The following is a 21,743-nucleotide window of genomic DNA, read 5'->3' on the forward strand; positions in this document are numbered from 1 at the left end:
AAATTGATTTACCAAGGCACTATTGAAATCTTGTAGATGGATGTGATCATTTTAATACTTGCTCTCCCATTTCTGATAAAAGAAACAATTCCTTTTACTTGATAATTGCTAATTATTGAAAAGTTTGTCATTAATAATTTGTAGTTACTTATGGTTGGGAAGTACTGATTGAAACATGTATGCTGGTACATTTATCTTTGGAAAAATATTACTCTATAAGCTTTGGAAAATAAGACAAATTCAGATGAATCTGTTTATCCTACAAAGTACGTTTGCGATCGATCACCCATCCATTAGCCATCGGCATGTTCTGTTTGTGGTAGTGTGGTTTGCTTGAATCTGTGTAAATATAGTTTCGTTTATTGTTGCCAACTCTCAAGCTCCATATTTCTCATGCGCATGGGATAAGTCAACAGTTGAAGTTCATTTCTGACAGGCTTGTAAGCAAGTTGATAATTTAGTGCAATGCTACATGGGCTTTTTGCAACATGATCTGCTTGCTGTGCATACAAGAGGAAAGAATCAAACACAAAGCAGAGAATGTGGGATGGTCCCTGCACAGACAAACCTGTTGTTTTGAATCACTATTATGACTAAATTGCTATTAAGTCTGCTTCAGATGTAATGCTCAGACAATCATGTTATGGAATTCTCAGAAACTCTTTCACTGTGGTACCTAATTATATGCTTAATATGGTACGTACTCAGTAGAAAGGACTCGAAGCAGAGGCTATGGACGGTCAGGAAGGCTTGTAAGAACTTGATTGCTAAAGTAACTGGCAGAGATGCTCCTAAGAAACTAAAAGCTGGCTTTTAGTCTTTTGAGTCTTTAATCCTCAAAACTTAATACTTTAGAGAGCATTCATGCTTTATGTGAAATAAATATTCTGCATTCATAATTCATATTTTACCAGATAGCAGGATTGAACATCTGTGCAACTGTAGAAAAGACTGTGTATAGTTATGGTTTACAAAAAGAACCTTGAGTTCATTCACTGTGTTTAAATCCATATGTCCTTGTTGAGAAATTTGGGGTCGACATTACAGGCCTCAACTGATCCCAAACACAGCTAACTCTTTGGGAACAGTTCTCAACACATCCATCAGGAATTCTATGTTCGAACTATTTTTTCTGCCTACCATTTTCTGACATATGAGGAAAAAATATTAGTTTGGGCTTCCTTTTTCCCTTATCTCAGAAGCCTGTCACTAAAATGCCATGGTACCATGCTGTATTTTCAGAGGGTCCTATTACAAACCTGTAACTCTGGCTGTGAAAGCTCAAAGGCTTTCTCCAAGTTACTGAATTATCCTAGGTCCAATTCTGCCAGAATAAGCTCATCGTAGGATTTGCAGGCCAAGTGGTATTTTTACCAGGAAAATAACTTTGCTATAATAGTGGTTTAAAAAGTCCTGCTTCATGATTCTAGAAGCTATACTCAGAGAACCATAATTATTTTATTTAAGCAAACTTCTTTAGTAACAGATATAATTATTTACGAACTAAAAACCACACCAGAAAAACACAGTATATAGAACTCAACCTAAATGTCAATATACTTGGTAACAATTTCAGGTCTCTGTATTTCATTTCCTCTTTTCCCTGTCTTTTATGTAAATCAATGTCTTGTTAAACTCAGATTCAAATATATTTCTTTCAAGTTCCCACCACAAAATCCTTTTTGGAATGAGACCAGATAGAAATGACAGAAAGAAGAAAGAGAGAGAAAGAGAGAGGAAGGAGAGAGAGCGAGAGAGAGAAGATATTCTTTCAAATGTATCAACCCTGTCCTTCATTCTGTCCCCTTGAAGTGCAAACATTAGCTTAGTTCTAGTGTCTGATCTTCTTTACAATGCCTGTCCTGTTTTAATGTAAAACACTTGGGGGTCCAGCAGTCAGGGAACCGGATGAACCTTTCAGTAATCACCCACGACGAGAAGCACCAGCCCTGCTGCCTTTTCAGGGCACAGGCCTGGAATAGAAGCAAGGCAGCACGGTTCGGGGCATGGGCGATGCTTCCTCGCCACTGATGAGCATATGACGTCCATCCATGACAGGCGTCCAGCCCATGAGCTGCTTCTTGTGTATAAGAAAATAAGTGGCTTTGTGTTTTATTGAGAAATAACATTGTTCACGGGGTTTCGTTGTTCTCTAGTGAAAACATCTTCAGATAAATGTAAGATGTGGACTGTCGTATAGCATAAAGAGGAACATTTTGGAGTAAGTGGAGCTGTAATGTGACCTTACACAAAATGTTTAACTTCCTGGGTCTTAAGTTTCATCTACACCAAATGTTTGTGTTGAGACCCATTGTAGTTAAGACGGGTTACCTGACATAAACAGCTTAAGCTGACAGGATTTGTGTTGGCCTGTGGTTTCAGTGGTTTCAGTCCATAATCCTTTGCTGTCCAGGATTCAATCTAGCATCCTCTGTTGATTCTGGGCCACTGCTGAGGCAGAACTTCCTGTGTGGCCGGAGGGGAGGGCAGAGGGAGACAGGAACCCAGGACAAGACTGCCTCCACGTACACACCCACGGTGACCTCCAGCTCAGAAATATCCCAGAGTGCCCACAAGTAGTGCTACCAACCTGGAGCCAGCTCTTCAATACACAAGCCTTTTGAGGGGAGTGACTTAATACCCAAATGATAGCGTCATATAATGACAACTTTTCATAAAGACTAGAATGAAAATTACGGACCATAGTCCTTCTTAGGGAGCCTGGCCTTAACTCTGGGTTAAATAAGATAGCCATCATTATTATTGCACATTTATTATGTACATATTCAGTGTTACACAAATGTGTGATCGTATATAAAAAGACAATAATTCTATATAAACAGTTATACCGCAACATGGCTAGGTGGTTGTAGGTGCTGTGTGGGATCTTGGACACTGCACTGGGTGACTATCAGCATCATGTCCCTTCTGTACCCGGGAAGGAGGCTCTGCCTCCTGGTCTCACCAGCTGTCAATCAATCCCTTAGCTTGGAAGGCTCCATCTGCCTCTGATGGCCAAATGCCAGGTGAGTGTTCAAATAAGGATTCATTCAAGGATAAATGGTTTTCAAATCTCCTTCCTGGCACAGTGTTTAAGTGCAAATATGTACCTAATGTTTGGGGGGAAAGCCACTTTTTTTTTTTGAAAGATTGGCCTTCCAGAGACAGATGAAGAAGCCAGGATCACAGTGCTTTCTGGCAGATCCAAACTGTTCTCTAAGTGTTTGAGCTTATTCTCTGGATTTGAACAATGAATTTTAGATGTCTAAAGCATACTGCTTCTCCAAGTGATTGTTCTGACAGATAGCAGTTTCTATAAAATATTCCCAGAATGTATTTGTCATAGAGCCAATAGCAATTTCCTATGTTCTTTCACAAATGTTATTAAAGGTTACAGAAAATTAAGACAATAGGAATGTTCCATTTAAAGCTTTCAGAGATGAAACTACAAAATTAATGATGTGATGCATTACATTTGAGAAGCATGAGCCCATAAATGATATTAAAACATTTACAGCCAAAATACAGGCTATGCCAGCAGATCAGAGCTGTCCAGAAAACTCATTTCCTTAATTTGGACACTGTGTTTCTAACTGCAGTAGTCCTGAAACGTTCCCTACCCAGAAACATTTATACCCAGGCGTCAGAACCCAGCTAGATAATAGCTTACATTTCTGCCATGACATATGAAAAACTAAACAAAATAATTAAATACCCTGTCCCCATGCTTGTAGAAATCAAAGACATTAAGATAGTCTAATACAAATCTGGGATAAGTAGCCCTAGAGATTAATTTAAAACATACATGAAAGAGACTTGATTTTGGTTTTGTTGTTGTTGTTTTGCAGCACGGGTGCCCTACCACCTGAGCAATGGCCCTAGGCCTTGTTTGCTTTAGTTGCTTTGTCAGATGGCTTGCATTTTTGCCCTCGGTGGGTCTTAGCCCTCCATTCTCCCATCTACGTATGGGACTTCAAACTTCGAATTCAAATTAAGAAACATGAATATGCATACTTCAAAAGAATACACTATATTTGCTCAATTTTAAGGCATTTGTACAGTGTGTCTTTGACCTGAAATGTAAGTAGCCTCTATGAAATAGAAACAATTATTTCATACTGATATTTTGTTTAAACAATGTCTCCTAAGAGCTTAATCATTCTCAGGCAATCCTATTCAAGATTTCTTAGGGATTTCTGTGAGCCTTGGCCAAAAAGTTCGGTTTTTTTCTATATCAAAATCGATTTGTATAAAGGTTATTTCTCTTCATGGAAGTTTAAGCTTGACTTGGAATTAAGATTTATTTCCTATGAGAATCTGAACAATTTTGAGTCTCACAATACCTTTTGAAAAAATTTGCTTCCAAGTTGCTTGGAAATCATTTGATATATTAGATTTGAAAGCAATGAATTATCTTGGTTCATTAAGGAAATTATTAAGAACGACTACCTCCACATTTGGGGAAGTCAGACTTGGATCATCACTGATGTTTCTAGGCTCTTCCAGCACTTCTTCCACACAGACTTAGCACGGTTGGTCTAAATGAAATCCCAGTGTCACGACCCAGCTCCAAAATGTGTTCAGGGACCGTTGACTCGGAGCCTCTCTGCAGTTTATCAACTAGCTAGCCCGTGGTGGGTGGCCTGGGCGTTGGGGACCCCGGGCCGCACCCCTCCGCCCTGCCCTCCCGCTTGGCTGCTCTGCCAGGCCGTCCCCGGGACGCCGGCACCTGCCTCGACTGAAATCTACCTGAAGAAGGCTGGAGTGGGTTTCGACGAGCGTCACCTCTCAGGCCCAGGTGCGCGCAGGCCTTGCGCCTTGCGCTCCTCTGCCCCAGAGCAGCGTGATGTGGTGAGGGAGGCCCTGCGTGTGCGCACCGGGTGGACCCTGGCAGGCGGCTCAGCTTGGACTTGGGGGGGGGGGGCAATGAATGGCCGAGGGCAAATGAAGTTGCTTTGCAGGTGGGCGTGCGTGTGGTACGCACGGCTTTCTGTACCGTCTGCCTTTATGGATTGGCTCTGTGGTTTTGAGGACAATGCATCAGAATCAATATGCTGGGTGAGGTGATTGGATCCGGAATGAATGCCAAGAATGACGTGTCCCTCACGTCTGTGATGAGGAATGCAATGCAAATTCTCTTTCCTAAACGCCGATGGTTCTTCCTCGCATGGGCTTGGGCGACGCGTCACTGTGCCATCTCCTGTCCCAGATGGCTTTAGCTCTTCCCCCGGACCCGGCCGTGCACGTCAGAGGAGGGCTGATGGAGTTAAACGTAAGGTGAGGCCCCGAGTGCGAGAGGACTCCGCCGCCGTCGACGGTGAAAGCCCAGCCGCCGGCACCCGCGGGCCTTTCAGCGTGCAGGTGGCTTCTGTACGAGCAGCCTCCCCGTCTAAATCTCTCTACGCCAGCTTCCATGCTTCTCCAGGTTTTATCTGCAGTGCCTGCGTCACCCCAGTCATCCCGGGCCCTTGCCGGCCCCACTCGAGGAGCGGCCCACCGGCTCCCACTCCACGGCCAGTCCTCGGAGATGAGAGCCAGTGGGAGAGGCCCAGATTTATTCAGGGACCGGCCTCCCTGAAAGATGGGAGGGCTCATTTCCTTAACGCTCCATCTTGGGAAACTGAGGCGCCAAGTGACCTAGAGCTCGTGGCGTTCGTCCCGAGGCTTTCTGTGCACAGATGTGATCCTTCGGAGAGTCAGACTCAGAACAGATTCCATGTTTCATGTTAGCTGATGTACAGAACTCAAAACTCAGGAGAGGTCATCAGTTCTGATATTGTCGGAAGGCACCAGATGATCTGGGTTCTGGAAATCCAAAGAAAGACTACTTAGCATACCGCCATCATCATGTAGAGGTAGAATTCAGGACAAAGGGATGAGGTGATATAATCTCCCCACGAGGCTCAGGATGAGAAATAACCTTTTGGAAGGCCAAGGGGAGGGGACGCCATCCTTGTAGAAGAACAACTCAGCAAAGCACAGCCACGGTCTGGGACCCCAAATCGCGGGTGAACCACGGCCGGGCCGTCCCCCGCCCAGCCGCAAGCCCAGGTTCCCTGAGAAGACCTGCCCCGGGAATCGCTTCTTGTTCCTGTCTGAAGCCGCAGTGGAAAGGCGGTGGTGGGCTCAGAAGTGCCCGGGGTTGCTGGACATGGGCCAGCTCACCCAACTCCTGCTGTGTGGAGTTCTCCCCTCCCTCCCACCTGACGTGCCGACGTCAGAACATCTGGATGAATGTATGGCTCAACCTGATGGCAGAACCATGCTTGAAGTGTGCGTTTTCTCTCCCTCCATCCCCTTCCAAAATCACCCACAAGACCTAGCAGCAGAATGACTGGATTCCAGATAGTTTCCAGTTCCCTCTTGCTAGCTGGAAATGCACATTTCTGAACTGGACATTGCCAACAATTGAGTTAAGCCTTTTAAGGTATGCCTGAAGAAATTGGTACAATGTGCTTTAATGTATTTAAAAACTCAAATGGGCCCCAAATGAATGGGCATGCAGATATTTACCCAAGAGAAAACAGTACTCTTTTCTATTTAGGCAACAGAAAGTTTTACTTAGTCTGGGAATGAAAGCAAATAGGGCTTTCTAAAGCTTTAATTGAACGAGGCCTCTTCATTCTGTCAATTCGTAAGTCGCACTTTTCAAAATCACCTAAAATATCACCTATTGTAGGCTTTCTGATAATTAAAGTCTCCTTTTCATTTTCCTTGATATGCAAATCTGGCACCAACAAATGACATTTTAAAAGTCTCTTTGTGGACTGGGCAGAGAATATAAGAATGTCACCAAGTATAATTGTTATGTTGAATAGTCACTATTCATGAAATAACTAAGGCAAGTTTAAAAGAGGGTGGGAGACAACAAAGTAAGCTGCATTCCCAGGGGAGCCTGGCCCAGCCGCTCCTGCAACCCAGCAGCCCGGATTGTTCAGCTCACTTCCAGCGCTGCCAGCACTTCGGATCGCACAGTCCTTGGGAGCTTGCATTCTCCTCAAGTGTTCTCCCTGGGAAACGGGGTGCACAGCCTTCACCTCTATTTCTTGGTCTTTCTAAAATTTTACATCGGTGTGTATCAATAGTTGAAGTGAACTTCAATGTGATAATCCAACACTTGTGTGCAGTGTACACACTATATTCCCTCAACCCCCTTGCTCCTCCCTGCCTTTCCAAACACTGGTCAGTGGGCGCCAATGTGTTATCCTTGTATAGCTAGATAATAGATAGGTAGGTAGATAGATGGATGGATGAATGGATGGATAGATAGATGATAGATAGATCAATAAATGATTGATGATAGATTAGATAGATGAATAGAGACAGATGATACATAAATGATAGGTGATAGATTACATAGATGGATGGATAAATTGGGGGATGGACAGATAGATAGACAGGCCGACCGATAGGTGATAGGTAGAACTTGGGACCTCTTCACCCCTTATTATCCTTACCTGTCCTCTCCACCCTTCCAGCAATCCCTCCAGACACTCCTCCTTTGACATTCAAGTCTCATTGCCCTTAACTACATCATCATCACCATCACCATCATCATTTTAGATCTATGAGAGAATGGTAGAATACTTAAATGCGAGAATATTTGATATTTGGCTTTTTGAACTTGACTTTACCATGCTGACCATCCATTTCATCTATTTCTCTGCAAAAGACCCAGTTTCATTTTTATGGTTGAAGAGTACTCCATGTGTGCGCATGTGTGTGTGCCTGTGTGCCTGTGTGTGTGCGTGCGTGTGTGTGTGTGTGTGTGTGTGTTTGTGTACATCCCGTGTTCCTCATTCAGTCATTGGTTGCTGGACGCCATGACTGCTCTCACAACTCGGCGTCATGTGGTGTCCCTGCCCCATGCTGATAACAGTGTCTGTCCAGGGCAGAGGAGGAGGTGGGAAAGGTAGGAAAGGACTCTGCGGTGACTGCTGCAGGAAATTGGGCTCACCTTCTCACTCAGTGCTACAGATGAGTCATTGCAGTAACATCCCCCCCCCCCGCCAGCCCCCCCCCACCAGCTTCGAGCCCTGCGGCCGCTCCTGTAACACCTGTGACCCTGCCACACCACTTCTTTCTTCTGCCTTCTTGGCGGCTGCGGGCAGTGTCTGCACCTGCCTTAGCTAGCTTCCCAGGCTTCGGAGGATCCCTCTAGACCACTGTGGACATTAGAATACGGAGTAAAAAGATGCCCATTTACCGGTGCTACCCACTATGTGACGCATCCACACCCGATGTGTGCCCTGCAAGCCCTGGACAGGCCTGGGCACACGCCCCGAGCCCCTCCCGTTCTGTGCAGGGAGGGGCCACAGGAGGGCGGCAAGGTGGGATCAGTAAAGGGGCTCCCTCAGTAGATGTGCCCCCCACTGTCCTGGACCGAGCCCAGATGCACCCCATCTGTAGATGAGCCCCCGTGCTCTCCCCTCTCTGTAGGTGCACCCCCATTCCCTGCTCATCTCAGCTGTCCATGCTTCTCTCCCGTGCCCACCTGGAAGCCAGCAGAGCCCCCTTCCATCTCCCTGTCACACTTATTTGGGTTTATTCTCACCAAACATGACACTGCAGGAGCACTTTCCCACTTAGTATTAAATCAGCTTTCATTTTTAGTGTCTTCCCTAAGAATCTGTATTTTTCACTTTGACAGAATGGAATAGAAATAGCTCGGCGCAAGCGTAACCATCAATGAAGACGGAATTGAAAAAATAGAATGGACATATTCCCTAGAAAAATGGCAGCCATTATTGACATTTTCCTGCCTGCCTGTTCCCTGTATTAGATTCTCATGTACATCTTTTGAATTAATGTACCAAGTAATAAAGAAAAAAAGGAATGGTAGGGTGTTTTTATGACTAAGCTCTATTCCAGCCTCCAAGATCAATTTACATTCTTTTTTCACTCTTAAATACAGTGCTTTACTGTCAACTTTTTGTGAACCTATTTATGTCTATTTTGAGGTGGCCATTCCATAAAACGTGACTTTTCTCAGTGACATGCAACTTATGTTTTTGCATGTCAACTATAAATCTGCCTCTTCTCCCTCCCACATTTTATCTTAGCATTTATTTTTTGAATCTTGATGTTAAAGTTAGCACAAATGGAAAAACTAGTTAGTGATGCAATATAAACTTTTAAAACAGGCATATAATTGGACCATTATAGTCTGGTAGTTTTCCAACTATTTTAAACTTTGCTTTGACCTGTAGGCAAGTTGGGTGTTTATTTATGTATACCCATACAGGACTAAGGGGAGTTTGTAATTGTTCTAATAGAAATCATTCAATATTGCATTTATTGTGTTTATTTATTATAAATATGGTAAATAATGGCTGGACCCAATAGCTTAGCTATAGCTCTGTTTAGAATCAGTAAAAACACATCACCTTTTCAAAAGTTCTTGTGATCTGTGAATGTAAAATAATGACATTCCAAGAGAGTGCACAGCCAACTGTATTTTTGTGACTTTTTTTTAGCCAACTAACATTTCTGAAATTCTCTATCGCGTTTTAGTCGCCAGTGGAGTGAAGAGAAAGAAGGCAGCATCGGCCCCGCAACACTTGCACCCTTGTTTCATGGCTGTTGTCTTCTGTGCTGCTCAGCTCAGCTCAGTGCTCCGTGTGTGTGTGTGTGTGTGTGTGTGTGTGTGTGTGTGTGTGTGTGTGTGTGTACCAGTACTATGGCTTGAACTCAGGGCCTGGGTGCTGCCCCTTAGATTTTTTGCACAAGAAGGGCTCTCTACAACTTGAGCCAGAGCTCCACTTCTGGCTTGTTGCCAGGAAGTGTCGCAGACAGTGTCTGCCCCAGCTGGCTCTGAACTATGATCCTCAGATCTCCGTCTCCTGAGTAGCTAGGGTTACAGCTGGGAGCCATAAGCGCCTGGCTTAAGCTTTTGCTTTCCCATTCTACATTTTCACTGATTCACTGAACTCACACACGTGCACACACACACACACACACACACACACACAGAGGCATACACATGTATACACATGTGGAGAGCTTGCTAGGTGCCAGCACTAGGTGACCCTATGTTGCCACGCAGTCATGTTTTTTCCCCAAACTCATCCAAGGCCGTTCCCAGGGCCTTCACCGCACAGCCGGAGCCAGGGGCCCCCCACCGATCGCTGGCAGCTGAAGGCTGAGGCCAGGTCAGGAAGGCTCACCCTCGGGAACAAGAGCACCTGAAAACCATGTTCCTTAGAACGTACACCCTCCCCTTTATCCCGCTCTTCAGTAACGTGACCCTGTGGTCAGGACACACATTTACACAGGAAAATCCAGACTTGATGGCAGATGTGTTGCCTGTTAAGTGGGAAACAGTGTGCTTCGTAGACTTAATGCATTTCCTTAGCAATGGAATAGGGAAGGCATACAGTGACATTTCAGACTTACCAGGATCCCCATTACCTGTAGAAGAAAGGTAGCGTGAGGTCGCTCAGCACTGGCTGTACCCCAGGCAACCTGGGAAAAGCCTCACTTCTCAAACTCCTTTGTGAACCACTTTCCAGTAGTGCTAATAGGTTTCTTTGTGTTCATTTTCTCCCTAGGAACTCCATTTGTATAATTTCTGCTAAATGATAGCTAAGAACTAAATGATCATATCTATCTATATAGATAGATATACCTGACATATAAGTATATGTATATATTCATGTATAGATAATTTATAAACCAGTCAAAGAACATTTGAGACCATTAGTCTGTTAATCAACTAGATTTGCGTGTTTGCCAAAATGTGTATAAGGTGTGCTCGGGGAAGATGTGATCTGGCCCATGCTGTCTTCAGCAAGCCTGCAGGGTCATTCTTACTCCAGTCTAGTAGACCCACATGCTTAAGAAGCAATGAGGTAGAAGCTGGAGTTGGGTCTGTCTGATGTTGTTACTAGAATGTAAATTCTGGGAAGGCAGAGACTTCTGCTCCCCCCCTCCCAGTTTATTACCAGCACAAGGACAGCTACCAACAGTTCCTAGCAAAGATCAATAATTATTTGCAGAATGGGTAGATGGATATGTAGCATACTAGTGTTCTATTGTTGCCATAACAACTAGCACAAATGCAACATCATAAGACAGTACCCATTTTTCATCTCTCGGTTCTGTGGATCAGAAATATGTGGGCTATGCTGGATAACATGATTAGCGTCCGATCAGGCCAAAAGTCAAGGTTCCTTTTAGAGATCCGAAATAAGAAGCAAGTTTCTTGATCAGCTCCATCTTGGGAGCAGACATTAGTTCCAGCAGGTGCAGGACAGAGGTCTCCTCTTCAGCTTGTCAGCACGGGAGCAACGCCCAGAAATGATGCTGCCCGCATCTCCTGGCTTCTGGCCCCTTTGTCTTCAAACACTGGGCCAGGTCTTTCTCATGCTTTCAAATTCACTGGCCTCCCTTCCTCCCACTCCTCTCCGCCCCTTCTACCCGGCCGTTAATGCTCACTTGATCACATTGGACTTATTGAGGTGTCGAGGGTAATCTCCATACCTTCACATCAGCAGATTCATAACCTAATAACATCTTCAAAGTCCTTCCGCAGCAGTTGACCGATGAGGGGTTGACTGAACAGCAAGGGGTAGGTCGGGACACCTGTGGAAGTGTACATCCAGGCCAGGCATCGGGGCCTGGGTGACGGGGCCTGGTGCCCACATCGGGAGGACACAAGGTGAACCTCCAGCACTGAGCAAAATAACAAGTCCACACTCCCCTGGTAAGCCCAAGGGAACACTGAAGGCGTGCAAACCATGAATGCACGTGGCAAGACACAGCGTGTCAAGGCTTTTTGTGCTGTTTCTGAGCCGAGCCATATTATCGAATGATTGAGTGATTCATATATAAGTGCAGAATAAAATCAATAGGCTCAACGTCTTTCAGAAGGTGAGCGCCGTGGTAATACAATGGCATCTCTCGCAGAATTCAATTAAAGTTTATTAGCCAACGGTGCTCTCCATCCCGCTGAGTAGCTCTCCATCACAGTGAGGATATATTGATTCCCGGTAATTTCATCAAGATTACCTAAAATCCCACTGGCTAGCAACAGAAAGGAGAGGAAAATATCAGTTTTGGAATTGTTGTCCTTACTTTACAGATGAACAAGCTGAGAATTGGATCAAATGACTTGCCCAAGGTTAGGTGACAAAAATGAGCCAAAGCCAACACCAAAAAAAAAAAAATCCTAATCCAAATTGAGCGATAGATATACCATGGGAATGCACACTGGCTGGCTAGAAATACCATTTCTGAGGCAATTCTGATGAACAGATTTATGTAATATACTGAAGAAAATGGAAGTTTCATTGATCCTCTTTAACAACTATTATATGTTTGCAGATCAAAGCCACTAGTGCTGGTCTTCCCCACAAATTCTTATGCATTGTGAGACCAAAAAAATGTTTTCATATCATCAATTTCTGTTGTGGAGTAGTGATCAATTATAGCTTGAGACAAATTCAGAACACGTGAAACCAGCAATGAATTCACCTAATTAAAAACATCAAATAGATAGCTCCATTCCTTCTGCAAGAAGCATACAACAACATGGATTGCACTCAAAAAAATTTAATTCCAGCCAACTTTCTCTTAATAATTATGGATAATCAGTGGAGATGGTACAGTCTGCTTGTGGATGGCCCCTTCCAGGAGGAAAGGTGCTTCCTCGTGCCCATTACAAGAATTGGTTTGAAAGCACCTAACCACATTTTGGCAAATCTAAGATTTAATCCAGTGTGAAAATAATGTATGTTTTATGTAGCCATAATAATAAAATAAAAGGTACTATTATTAAACGATGGCAGATGTCCTTCAGAAATGTATGAATGTAGCCAGGAGCTGGTGATTCACACCTATAATCCTAGTTACTCAGGAGACTTAAGAGCTGAGGATTGTAGTTTGAAGTAGCCCTGGCAGGAAAGTCAGACTCTTCTCTCCAGTTAACCAGCAAAAAGCTGGAAGTGGCAGGGCATCAATCTTGAGGGAAACAGCCAAGTAAAAGAGGAAGGCTCTGAATTGAAGCACAAAAATATAAACCCATAAATGTAAAAGAACATGGCAGTGCTACATATTGTCCAGTCTAACTTGCAGAGTAAACCATCAACTGTCTCAAAGGTGGGACATAAACTAACCCGGACAGGGAGAAACTCATACTGGTCACTGTCTTTGGGATTTCCCAGGAACCCCTCACCCGGCTGGCAGGAACCATAGAAAGCTGAGTATCATGAGCAAGGAAACTCAGCTCAGAATACAGTGATTGACTTAAGGCAGTGAAGATTCAAACCTCAATGAGTTTGATTCAGAATCCTAATCAGATCTTTTTGTGATTTCTTGGCTAAGCATGTATTTATGGATGCATTGAGGGTAAGGGTCTCCATGGTGAAAAGGAACCAAGGACAAAGACTATAGTTGAGGATACTCAAACCACAAAAAATAATCTGCATTATCTATCTATCTATCTATATCTATAGACATATAGATATATATCAAGTAGCAACAGATCAGGTAATTAGGATCTGTGTAACCTCATGCATTTTTTTAAATGTAGAAATTTGAGATATGTAGATGAAAACAAAGATAGATCCGTTGCAATTTCTATAGAATGTTCTCTTCCAAGTACTAATAACCGGTCACTTGATGATGGAAAGCCAAGTATGGACTTCAAAATTTTCTAATTTTACTTATTTTTTACAAAAGTAAAACAAAGAGAGAGGGATGATATTAGTAAGGTAGAAAAAAGTAAAGATTAAAAGCACATTTTTGATGGGTATATTGACTCATATCTATAATCCCAGCTGTTCAGAAGAGATTCAGAGGGTCACAGGCAGAAAGTTCGCAAACCCCATCCCAACAAATAAGCGAGCATCATGACACACATTTGTGATTCCAGACACACTGATGGGCAGAGGGGTTACACTGCAGGCTAACCCTAGGCAAAAAGAAAGATACTTTATCTGAAAATTAACTGAAAAGCAAAAGAAGGCTGGGGACATGGTTCAGATGAAAATACCTCCTTACAAAGTATAAAGACCTGAATTCAAACACAAGAATTGGGAAAAAATATTGATGATAAAATAAAAGAAGATAATTCAGTACTGATAAAATCCATTTAACTATGCCATTACTGTATATGCAACTATTAACAACAACATAATAATACTTAAACTCTTAATAAAGTTGTATTGCTTGATGAAATGGGATTGTTTTCTTTTGATTAGTGACATTTCATGTTCATTTTTAAGAATACTAATTAGAGAAAGTAAAAAAAAAAATAACTTCCATGCAATTAGTTTGGAAACATTAGATAAGATATTGAAGAGTAACTTTCACTCATCAAAACAATTTATTTTGGCACAATCTTTTGTTTCTAAAAACATTTAGGTAAAATAGCTGACATTGTCTCTATCCTAACCTATTTTCTCTTGTAATTTTCCCAAATTATGGATTCATAATCACCTCTATTAGTTATTCTTCATTTATTTTATCACATTGATACACTGATATAATCTACAGCTGTAGATGGTAGGTTGTGCAGAGAGCACTGTTCCCAGAGTCTTGATAATAACTCACAAATTCTTATGTTCTCTGTGACGCAGTTTATCTCCATTCCTCGGTGCCTTCTGGACAGGCACGCTTATGAACTTATTTCTGAAAACTAACCGACTGGTATTGGAATTTTCTACCTTCTTTTCCAGACATCCAAAATATTGTTGAATCCTTGTTACCCATAGTTGAAAAAGAAAGCATAATTCATTCAAATAAAATCTTCCCAGAATAATAATCCCTTAGCACATAAATTATTTTCATATTGATATAGCTAAGTTTCTGTAAATAAATTATTTCCATGCCCAATATATAATGAACTGTTCACTTGCCTCTTAATTGATACTTTGTGATATAAGAATTTCCAGTATAAAACCTGTAAGATACAATTTAACACATTTAAAGAATTAGCACCCTTAGATTGCAGTGGAAAGATAAATTCTAATTACTGTTTAATATCTTAGTTGAGAGTCTTCTGCATGTATAATGCAAAATAGACTCTGAATTTATCCAATTAATACTCTTAGCACTTAGCTATTTCTTTGAAAATTGGAATGGCTTACTTTGTTTGGCTTACAAAACCACTAAACTAGGAAAAAATAGTACTTACTATTTGGAAAGTTTTCCAAATGGCCATTAATATAGTTAACTAATCTCTAGTTAGCAATGCTCAGGCCAAATGGCCCAGTACTGGTTCATTGAAAAATAAAATGTTGTAGCCTATATCAAGGTATTCTGGGTCAGGAGGTGAACTCTCAAAATTCTTGATGAAAATTCTTTTATCAAGACTATGAAGTAATATGTGAAGCAATGACATGAGCTTGTGATTTTTAGTCAAATCCATTAAGGAAGTTATAAATCTCTGTTAAACATTGGTGGAGACTTCCAATTGATTATTTCTTGCTTAAGCTATTATGTTCCAATAATATAAATCTCAGAGAGTTTCCATGAGTTATAGGTACAAGGTAGATATCCTTACTTTTAAATTTTGTAATGGGCTTAGTTTGTCCCAGGGTTTTTGTATTATTTTACATCTGAGCATAGCTAACATGTGTGTGTTCTGTTATGTCCCAGCTTCTGTGGTAAGCCTTTCTCATGAATCATCTCCTTTAATTCTCAAACCCAGGAGAAATAAAGCCTTCTTCCTCTAATCTAACAGAAGAGCAAAATGAATGCGAAGAGATTAATTTATATATTGACAGCCAGTCAGTATCATTTCAGTGGAGAGAGAAATAAGCAACACTACCTTGGGTGGTTCCCTCAATCTGAAGGACACTCAGCATTTCCACCATACCTAGGTCGGTGTCTCAGTACAGCGTGTTAGATGGGCGCTCACTTAGGTGGATTTTATCTGGATGTGTGTGTGCCCGCAGCGTTCAAATGCTAATTCTCTGAAACTCAGAGCTGGTTTCAAAGGATTCTTTAAACTCTTGTTATTAAATGAGAAGAATTACTTATTCTTTATTAACTATTCAACTAATTATTTATGAGGTTCTGCTTTTTAATATGTATGGGTGGCATTGATCATGGACAAAAACTAGACCCAGATTCAGCATTTATGCCTCAGCATGAATTTTTAACCAGTTATAATTTATAAAGGAGCTTTAATATTTATATATAATATTATACATATATATGTAACACATGCAATAGAATTAACAGAACATGAGTAGAGTTTTTCCGGTTTAACACACCTGACCCAAAGTACCCTTTGCACATAGAGATGGCCATAACTGTCCTAAAACACCGAGTTCCTCACGGGCTGTCATTTATCTCTGTGGTAAAAACACAGTTTTGCTGATGGCGTTAGTTTCCTCGAAGAAATGCTCTTCATCAGCAGGACGTAGGATGACTCAGGACAGTTGAAGGCAGTGCACTTTGTAAAGAAGAGTGTGCAAGACTCGCCCACTGAAAGGTGTGATATAACTGCAACGCGGAGAGAGGGGGAGCAAAAAAAAAAAAAAAACCCAATCTGTGTATGTTTAGGGAAGAGGAATTGCTAATAGCGATCAAGAGAAAAATGATTCCGGCTAAATGCTGACATAACAGGACTATGGCTTGAATATCCAGTCTCCTGAGAGAGTGACAGAGATAGAAAAATTGGATAAGAGAAGAAGGTTGATGGATGTGATTAGAAGCTCAGAAGGAATTTCACTAGGTGGACATTAAACCTTACAACCATAGGCTCTATCATATATATATTTTAAAAAAAGAGAAATAGAGGAAAGTAGGAAGACAATTGAAATGTACAGAAAGGATTTCCAGTAGAGCCGCCGCGTGGAGTGTAGCTGGGAAGTGGGGATGCGTGGAAAATCAAGGCCCGGATGTGCTGCCTGGCCCTGCGCTGCTTGGCACAGGTGCTCTCGGAGGCACAGATGCTCTCCACATCTCCCAACACCTGAGTCATGAGCCGCGTTGCTTTCCCAGCCAGTGCGTCCGCCTTCTCGCCCATCTCCACAGGCTTTGCCTTGGCTGCCTGGACCTGCGCCCGCTGCCCTTCCCGCCCTGGACTCCAGCGTGGGCTGAGAGGCTGCCTGCTACGTGTGCTTCTCACTTATACTCCTTCCTGAGTCATTGGTTTTAAACAAGGTATAACCTTTTCTCTAAATATACTAAGCCTCAGTCCGCGCTCCGTCTTTGTGTTGGCATTTCAGGTCAACATTTCTCTGTTGTGCTTTTCTTTCTCTTTGCTTTGCTTTTTCTCTGTGAATGTCACTAGAATTCTCACACATCGTTTGAAATTTGGATGTTTCTTATACAAGTTCGTCTTCCAAATGCTTCTTTAAAAAAATGATGAGCACAAGTTAATTATATAAAAGGGCTTCGTTGTAATATTTACAGCATGCATAGAATGTACTTTGATCAAATTTACCCCATTTATATTATGTTTTCTTAATTCCTTTCCCTTCCTCCTTTTTAACAGTTCTTAGTGGGCTTTTTCTTTCTCCTCACCTACTGGTCCTCTTCCACCAAGAGAGCAGCTATCCTAGGCGTATAGGAAGCTGCTTTCTTCAAAATGTGCAAAACGGAGTAAGTGTTATGTAGCTAAGGTTTAAGGTTTATGCGTGATAGTGTTTGACACCAAAGCTGTCCATACAAATTAAGTAAATATAGGTACTCTGTCTCCCCAAGATGAAACTTTACATCTCTGTAATGGCCTAAAAGCAAAATAGCACCATGACAGAACATGGTACCGACACTTCTGTGGGAATGCTGACATCTTGATTGCTTTCTCCCCTCTTGCTTACTGATATCATCTGCCTGGCTGGGTTCAGTGACATGTTTCATAATACCAAGAAAATCAGTGATTGTATGTAAGATTTCTCCTCCAGTCAACTTTTCTTAAGAAGCCAATGGATTAATCTTTCAATATCTTCTTTCCCTTGTACCCCAAAACTCAATCGGTTCTCAGTGTTATTACTTTTTCATTTGCAACTTTAGTTCTTCTCTTCGGCTGTCCCTGAGCTTCTCTTGGTCAGCTCACTGCTACCACAGCTTGCTGAGATACTAAATTCTTCCTTCTTCCTTCAGCAGAAGTGACAGTTATGTCTGAGTTCAAATGCAACGCACCCTCCCAGCTCTTCCAAGAACATGTTGTCACCAGGCTTGAGAATTGCCAGGCAAGAAAATGTGATAGTAGTTGGCTTTTCTATCCTTTAAAATTTTTATCTTTAAAACAGTATTTATTTTTAAAATATTTATCTCGTGTATTTTCATCCTCCTATCCTAATCTCTGGACATTCAGGAGAGGGAAATCCGCCTTCTTGCCTCTCGGTGCTGCAAAGGCTCTGCACAGATGTTCTTGGGGCAAATGACATTTGTAAAAGCAGACATGGTGAACTTACCGATTGACTGAACATTGAGGGATAAACATGATGTGATTCCTAACTTTCTGAAAGTTCTCTTTGCTAACAACCTCCATGATTGCTGGTCTCTGAGAATTTATGGGATGTGGTCATGAAGAAGTCTTTGGGGGAAGCAAGGATTTACTCTCCCCACAGTGAAAATGAAAGGAGGCTGAGCCTGACGTACAAAGTCAACTATATGATTGGCCATGTCGAGAAAAAGGAATGATCAGTTCAGCTTCGGATACAGCAGGGCAATCGCAAGATGAAATATCCCACCGGGGATTTCAGGTTGGAACGGATGTGTGCTGGTAGGGGTTGTGAGAATGGACATTTATGGAAAGAAATCCAGGAGAATAGAAAGTAAATCCATCTTCTAGATTCAGCCAGAGCTGAGAAGAATAGAGGGGCGCGCGCTGGGGGCACAAGGCCTGCCTCTCTGTGGAGAACGGTAAAGCTGGCTGTGGAAAACTGCACATGGAGGTCGTTCTCGCAATGAGAATCATCCTTCCTTATCTGACACGCATGCAGAGGAAGGCTGCCACTCCGGTTTTTTGTTCCCTAAGTGTTTACTGAGTCCCTGATGTACCCAGTGCTGTGTTAAGCACCAAATACAGACTAGGGAACCTAGACAGATGAAAACTCAAGGATGTAATCATACAGTCTCAAGTTCAGTGTCAATGATGGTGACAGTAACCAAGACAAAGACAGTAGCAGCCGATCATTACGAAGTGTTCTTTCTGTCCTTGGAGCCTCCACTCGAGGTGTGTAGTTCTTTCTCTAGCAATCCAGTGAGCTACTGAGGCAGCAATTGGCAGACAGGACAAACACCCCGGCAGACTGAATGAAGGGAAGGCGCGCAGGGGACCTGGGGTCCCTCCGTGGCTCCTCTGGAAGTTTCTATGACCACAGGCCAGCCATTCAGTCTCTTTGGCTGCGTATTTCTTCAGCTAACAACCCGAAAAGCTGTGTCAAATAGGTCAATTCTGCGTGGCGAGCGGTTCCTCCCTCTTTCCACGAGGCCTTCCGTGAGTCCATCCTCCCGCCCGTCCTCCGTCATTAACGATCAGCCTCGTCATGGTCACCTTGGCTCTTCCTGGCTGCCTTGTGCATCTCACTGCAGGACTCACGCAGAGGCACACGGACCGGGCTTCCGCAGGGAGCCCTGACTCCCCACCCGCTCCTGGGCGGCTCCTCCCCACCACCCAGCCCCATTTCATACCCGAACTGCTGAGATCCGTCCATCCTGAGTTTTCTAATCCTCTTGCAAACACTGGCGAAATCAGTGCGCTTCCCATACCGGAGGGCGAAGAACATTTGTCGTAGATGCTGTTGATAATGAGATCCGTGCAGAAATCTGAGGTAAGCGTGGGGAGCTCCTGCCGCTTTGATACATAATGAGGCATTTACACAAACAGCATCCACGCGGCCTGCGGCAAGATAATATTCAACCTTCAAGCTTAAAAAGCGCATGAAATTAGCACCACTAGGAAGCTTTCTGCTCTGGTTCTGAAGTGCCTAAGTGGCTTTGAGGAGATGTCTTTGTCTCTATGTTTAACTCCTTCTCTTGCAATCCCATTTGTGGACACTCAGAGAACGGCTGTCGTCCTCATTCCATTGTTATTGAACACGCCTGTGATTTTATATTCTTTCTTGCAATACCTGTGTTTCTTTGAAATAATTTACGAAATTTCTTGCTAAGCATTTCTCTCGCTCTTTTCTATTTTTATGTAGCAATATCAACCATTTGGGAACACTTTGGGAAACGTGCTTGTAAGCTTGAGCATGTTTTACTTGGTCATATATCATGTTCCTGGCATGTCGTGTACAAGTTGAATTTTAATAAATTGAGTCATCTATGAAAGTGCATGAGGGACCGTCATTTTAGGAAGCAAGTAAGAGTCTGAATTTCAGGTGAATTTTTATCCCCTAAATTTTCTGATAATTACATTTTGATACGTTTGTTTCACTTTTTTGGAACAACCTGTGTCACAATATTAAACTCATCGAAACATTTCTCCAAGGAAGCATGTGCAGGAGAGGATTCTGGGAAGATGGCGGTGCAGAAAGTGCTTGGAGTGGGTTTTCCCACTTGGACAATCGTGGTACTTACAGAAGGCATGGTGTGACTATGTCAGACCTCTGGAGTCTATACTGAGGATTGCACATTTTAGGGGAAGGCTTAGAAGGTAGAATGTGGTCGCTTTGGGCCAGTTCCAACTGTTACAAAAGTAACAGCTGTCCCCCCTCCGTTCCGTGGCAGGAAGCCAAGCATGTCTGCCAGTGCAGCTGGCGGGCACAGAGGCTCTGTCCTTCAACAGGTGAGGACCTGGGTTCCAGCTGCTGCTTGCTGCTTCTGATCCTGGAGCTACATCCCAGGGCAGTCAGCTCGTCGTAGATCGCTTTCCTCTCCCTTGGGCTGCAGCGACTTCCAGAGCTAGCAAGCTCTCCCCCTTCATTTTCTCCTTTGTCCCCCATTGGGAAAATGTAAAGTTCAAGACCTGTAAAGGCAGCCACATAGTCAGAGAGAATATAGGAAGTCATTGCCCAGACCAAGGGAAAGGCGTTGAATTGTCGCCTCCATCTGATCACCAGCACAGATAGAACCTACAACCATAAAATGAAAATCAAAACCAGCAAACCCTCGGGAAGGGGGGCAATCTTATTTTTAGAGTTAGTATATTAAGATTAGATTCTGATGTCTATTTTTCAACAAAAATACAAGGCATAACAGAAGTAGGAAATTATTGCCTATCCAAAGCTGAAATTAAATTAATAGAAAACGTTTTTGAGAAAAATGGGTATTTTACAAATACCAAAAACCTTTGATGCTCAGAGAACTAGAGGAAATCTGAAGAAATTTAGCAAAACAATATATCAACAAAATGGAAATATCAATAAACAGTAAATTTGAATATAAAACAATTTAACTTATGGAGGCTGAGGAACAGAAAGGAAAAGACTGGAGAAAAGTATGCAGCCATAAACACTTCCAGTATTCAAGGAGAAGAGACAAATGCTGATTGCTTTACAAATTTGATGAAAGATGTGATTGTAAATATGCAAAAAGCTTAATGGAGCCTAAGAAGAATAAAATCAGAGTCCCACTGAAAGGTGTAAATCACTCTGCAAAGAGAGAATTATGCAAGTAGCAAGAGAGAAGCAGCTCTCTACATGGTATTCTCTCTAAGGTTATCAGCAGATTTTTTTTTTATTATCAAACTGAATTACAGGGAGGTTACAGTTTCATACCTTAGGCATTAGATACATTTCTTGTACTGTTTGTTACCTCGTCCCTTGTTCCCCCTCCCCCCTCCCCCTTTCCCTCCCCCGCCATGAGTTGTTCAGTTCATTTACACCAAACAGTTTTGC

General features: G+C 42.6%; 1 protein-coding gene across 2 annotated transcripts in view; it reads left to right on the top strand.

Annotated features, from left to right (window-relative positions):
* Nucleotides 1-21,743, top strand: part of Pacrg (parkin coregulated) — a 353,738-nt gene that overhangs the window by 202,590 nt on the left and 129,405 nt on the right. The window lies entirely within an intron of this gene.

This window comes from Perognathus longimembris, chromosome 9 (genome assembly GCF_023159225.1).
Source record: "Perognathus longimembris pacificus isolate PPM17 chromosome 9, ASM2315922v1, whole genome shotgun sequence".
Classification (NCBI taxonomy): domain Eukaryota; kingdom Metazoa; phylum Chordata; class Mammalia; order Rodentia; family Heteromyidae; genus Perognathus; species Perognathus longimembris.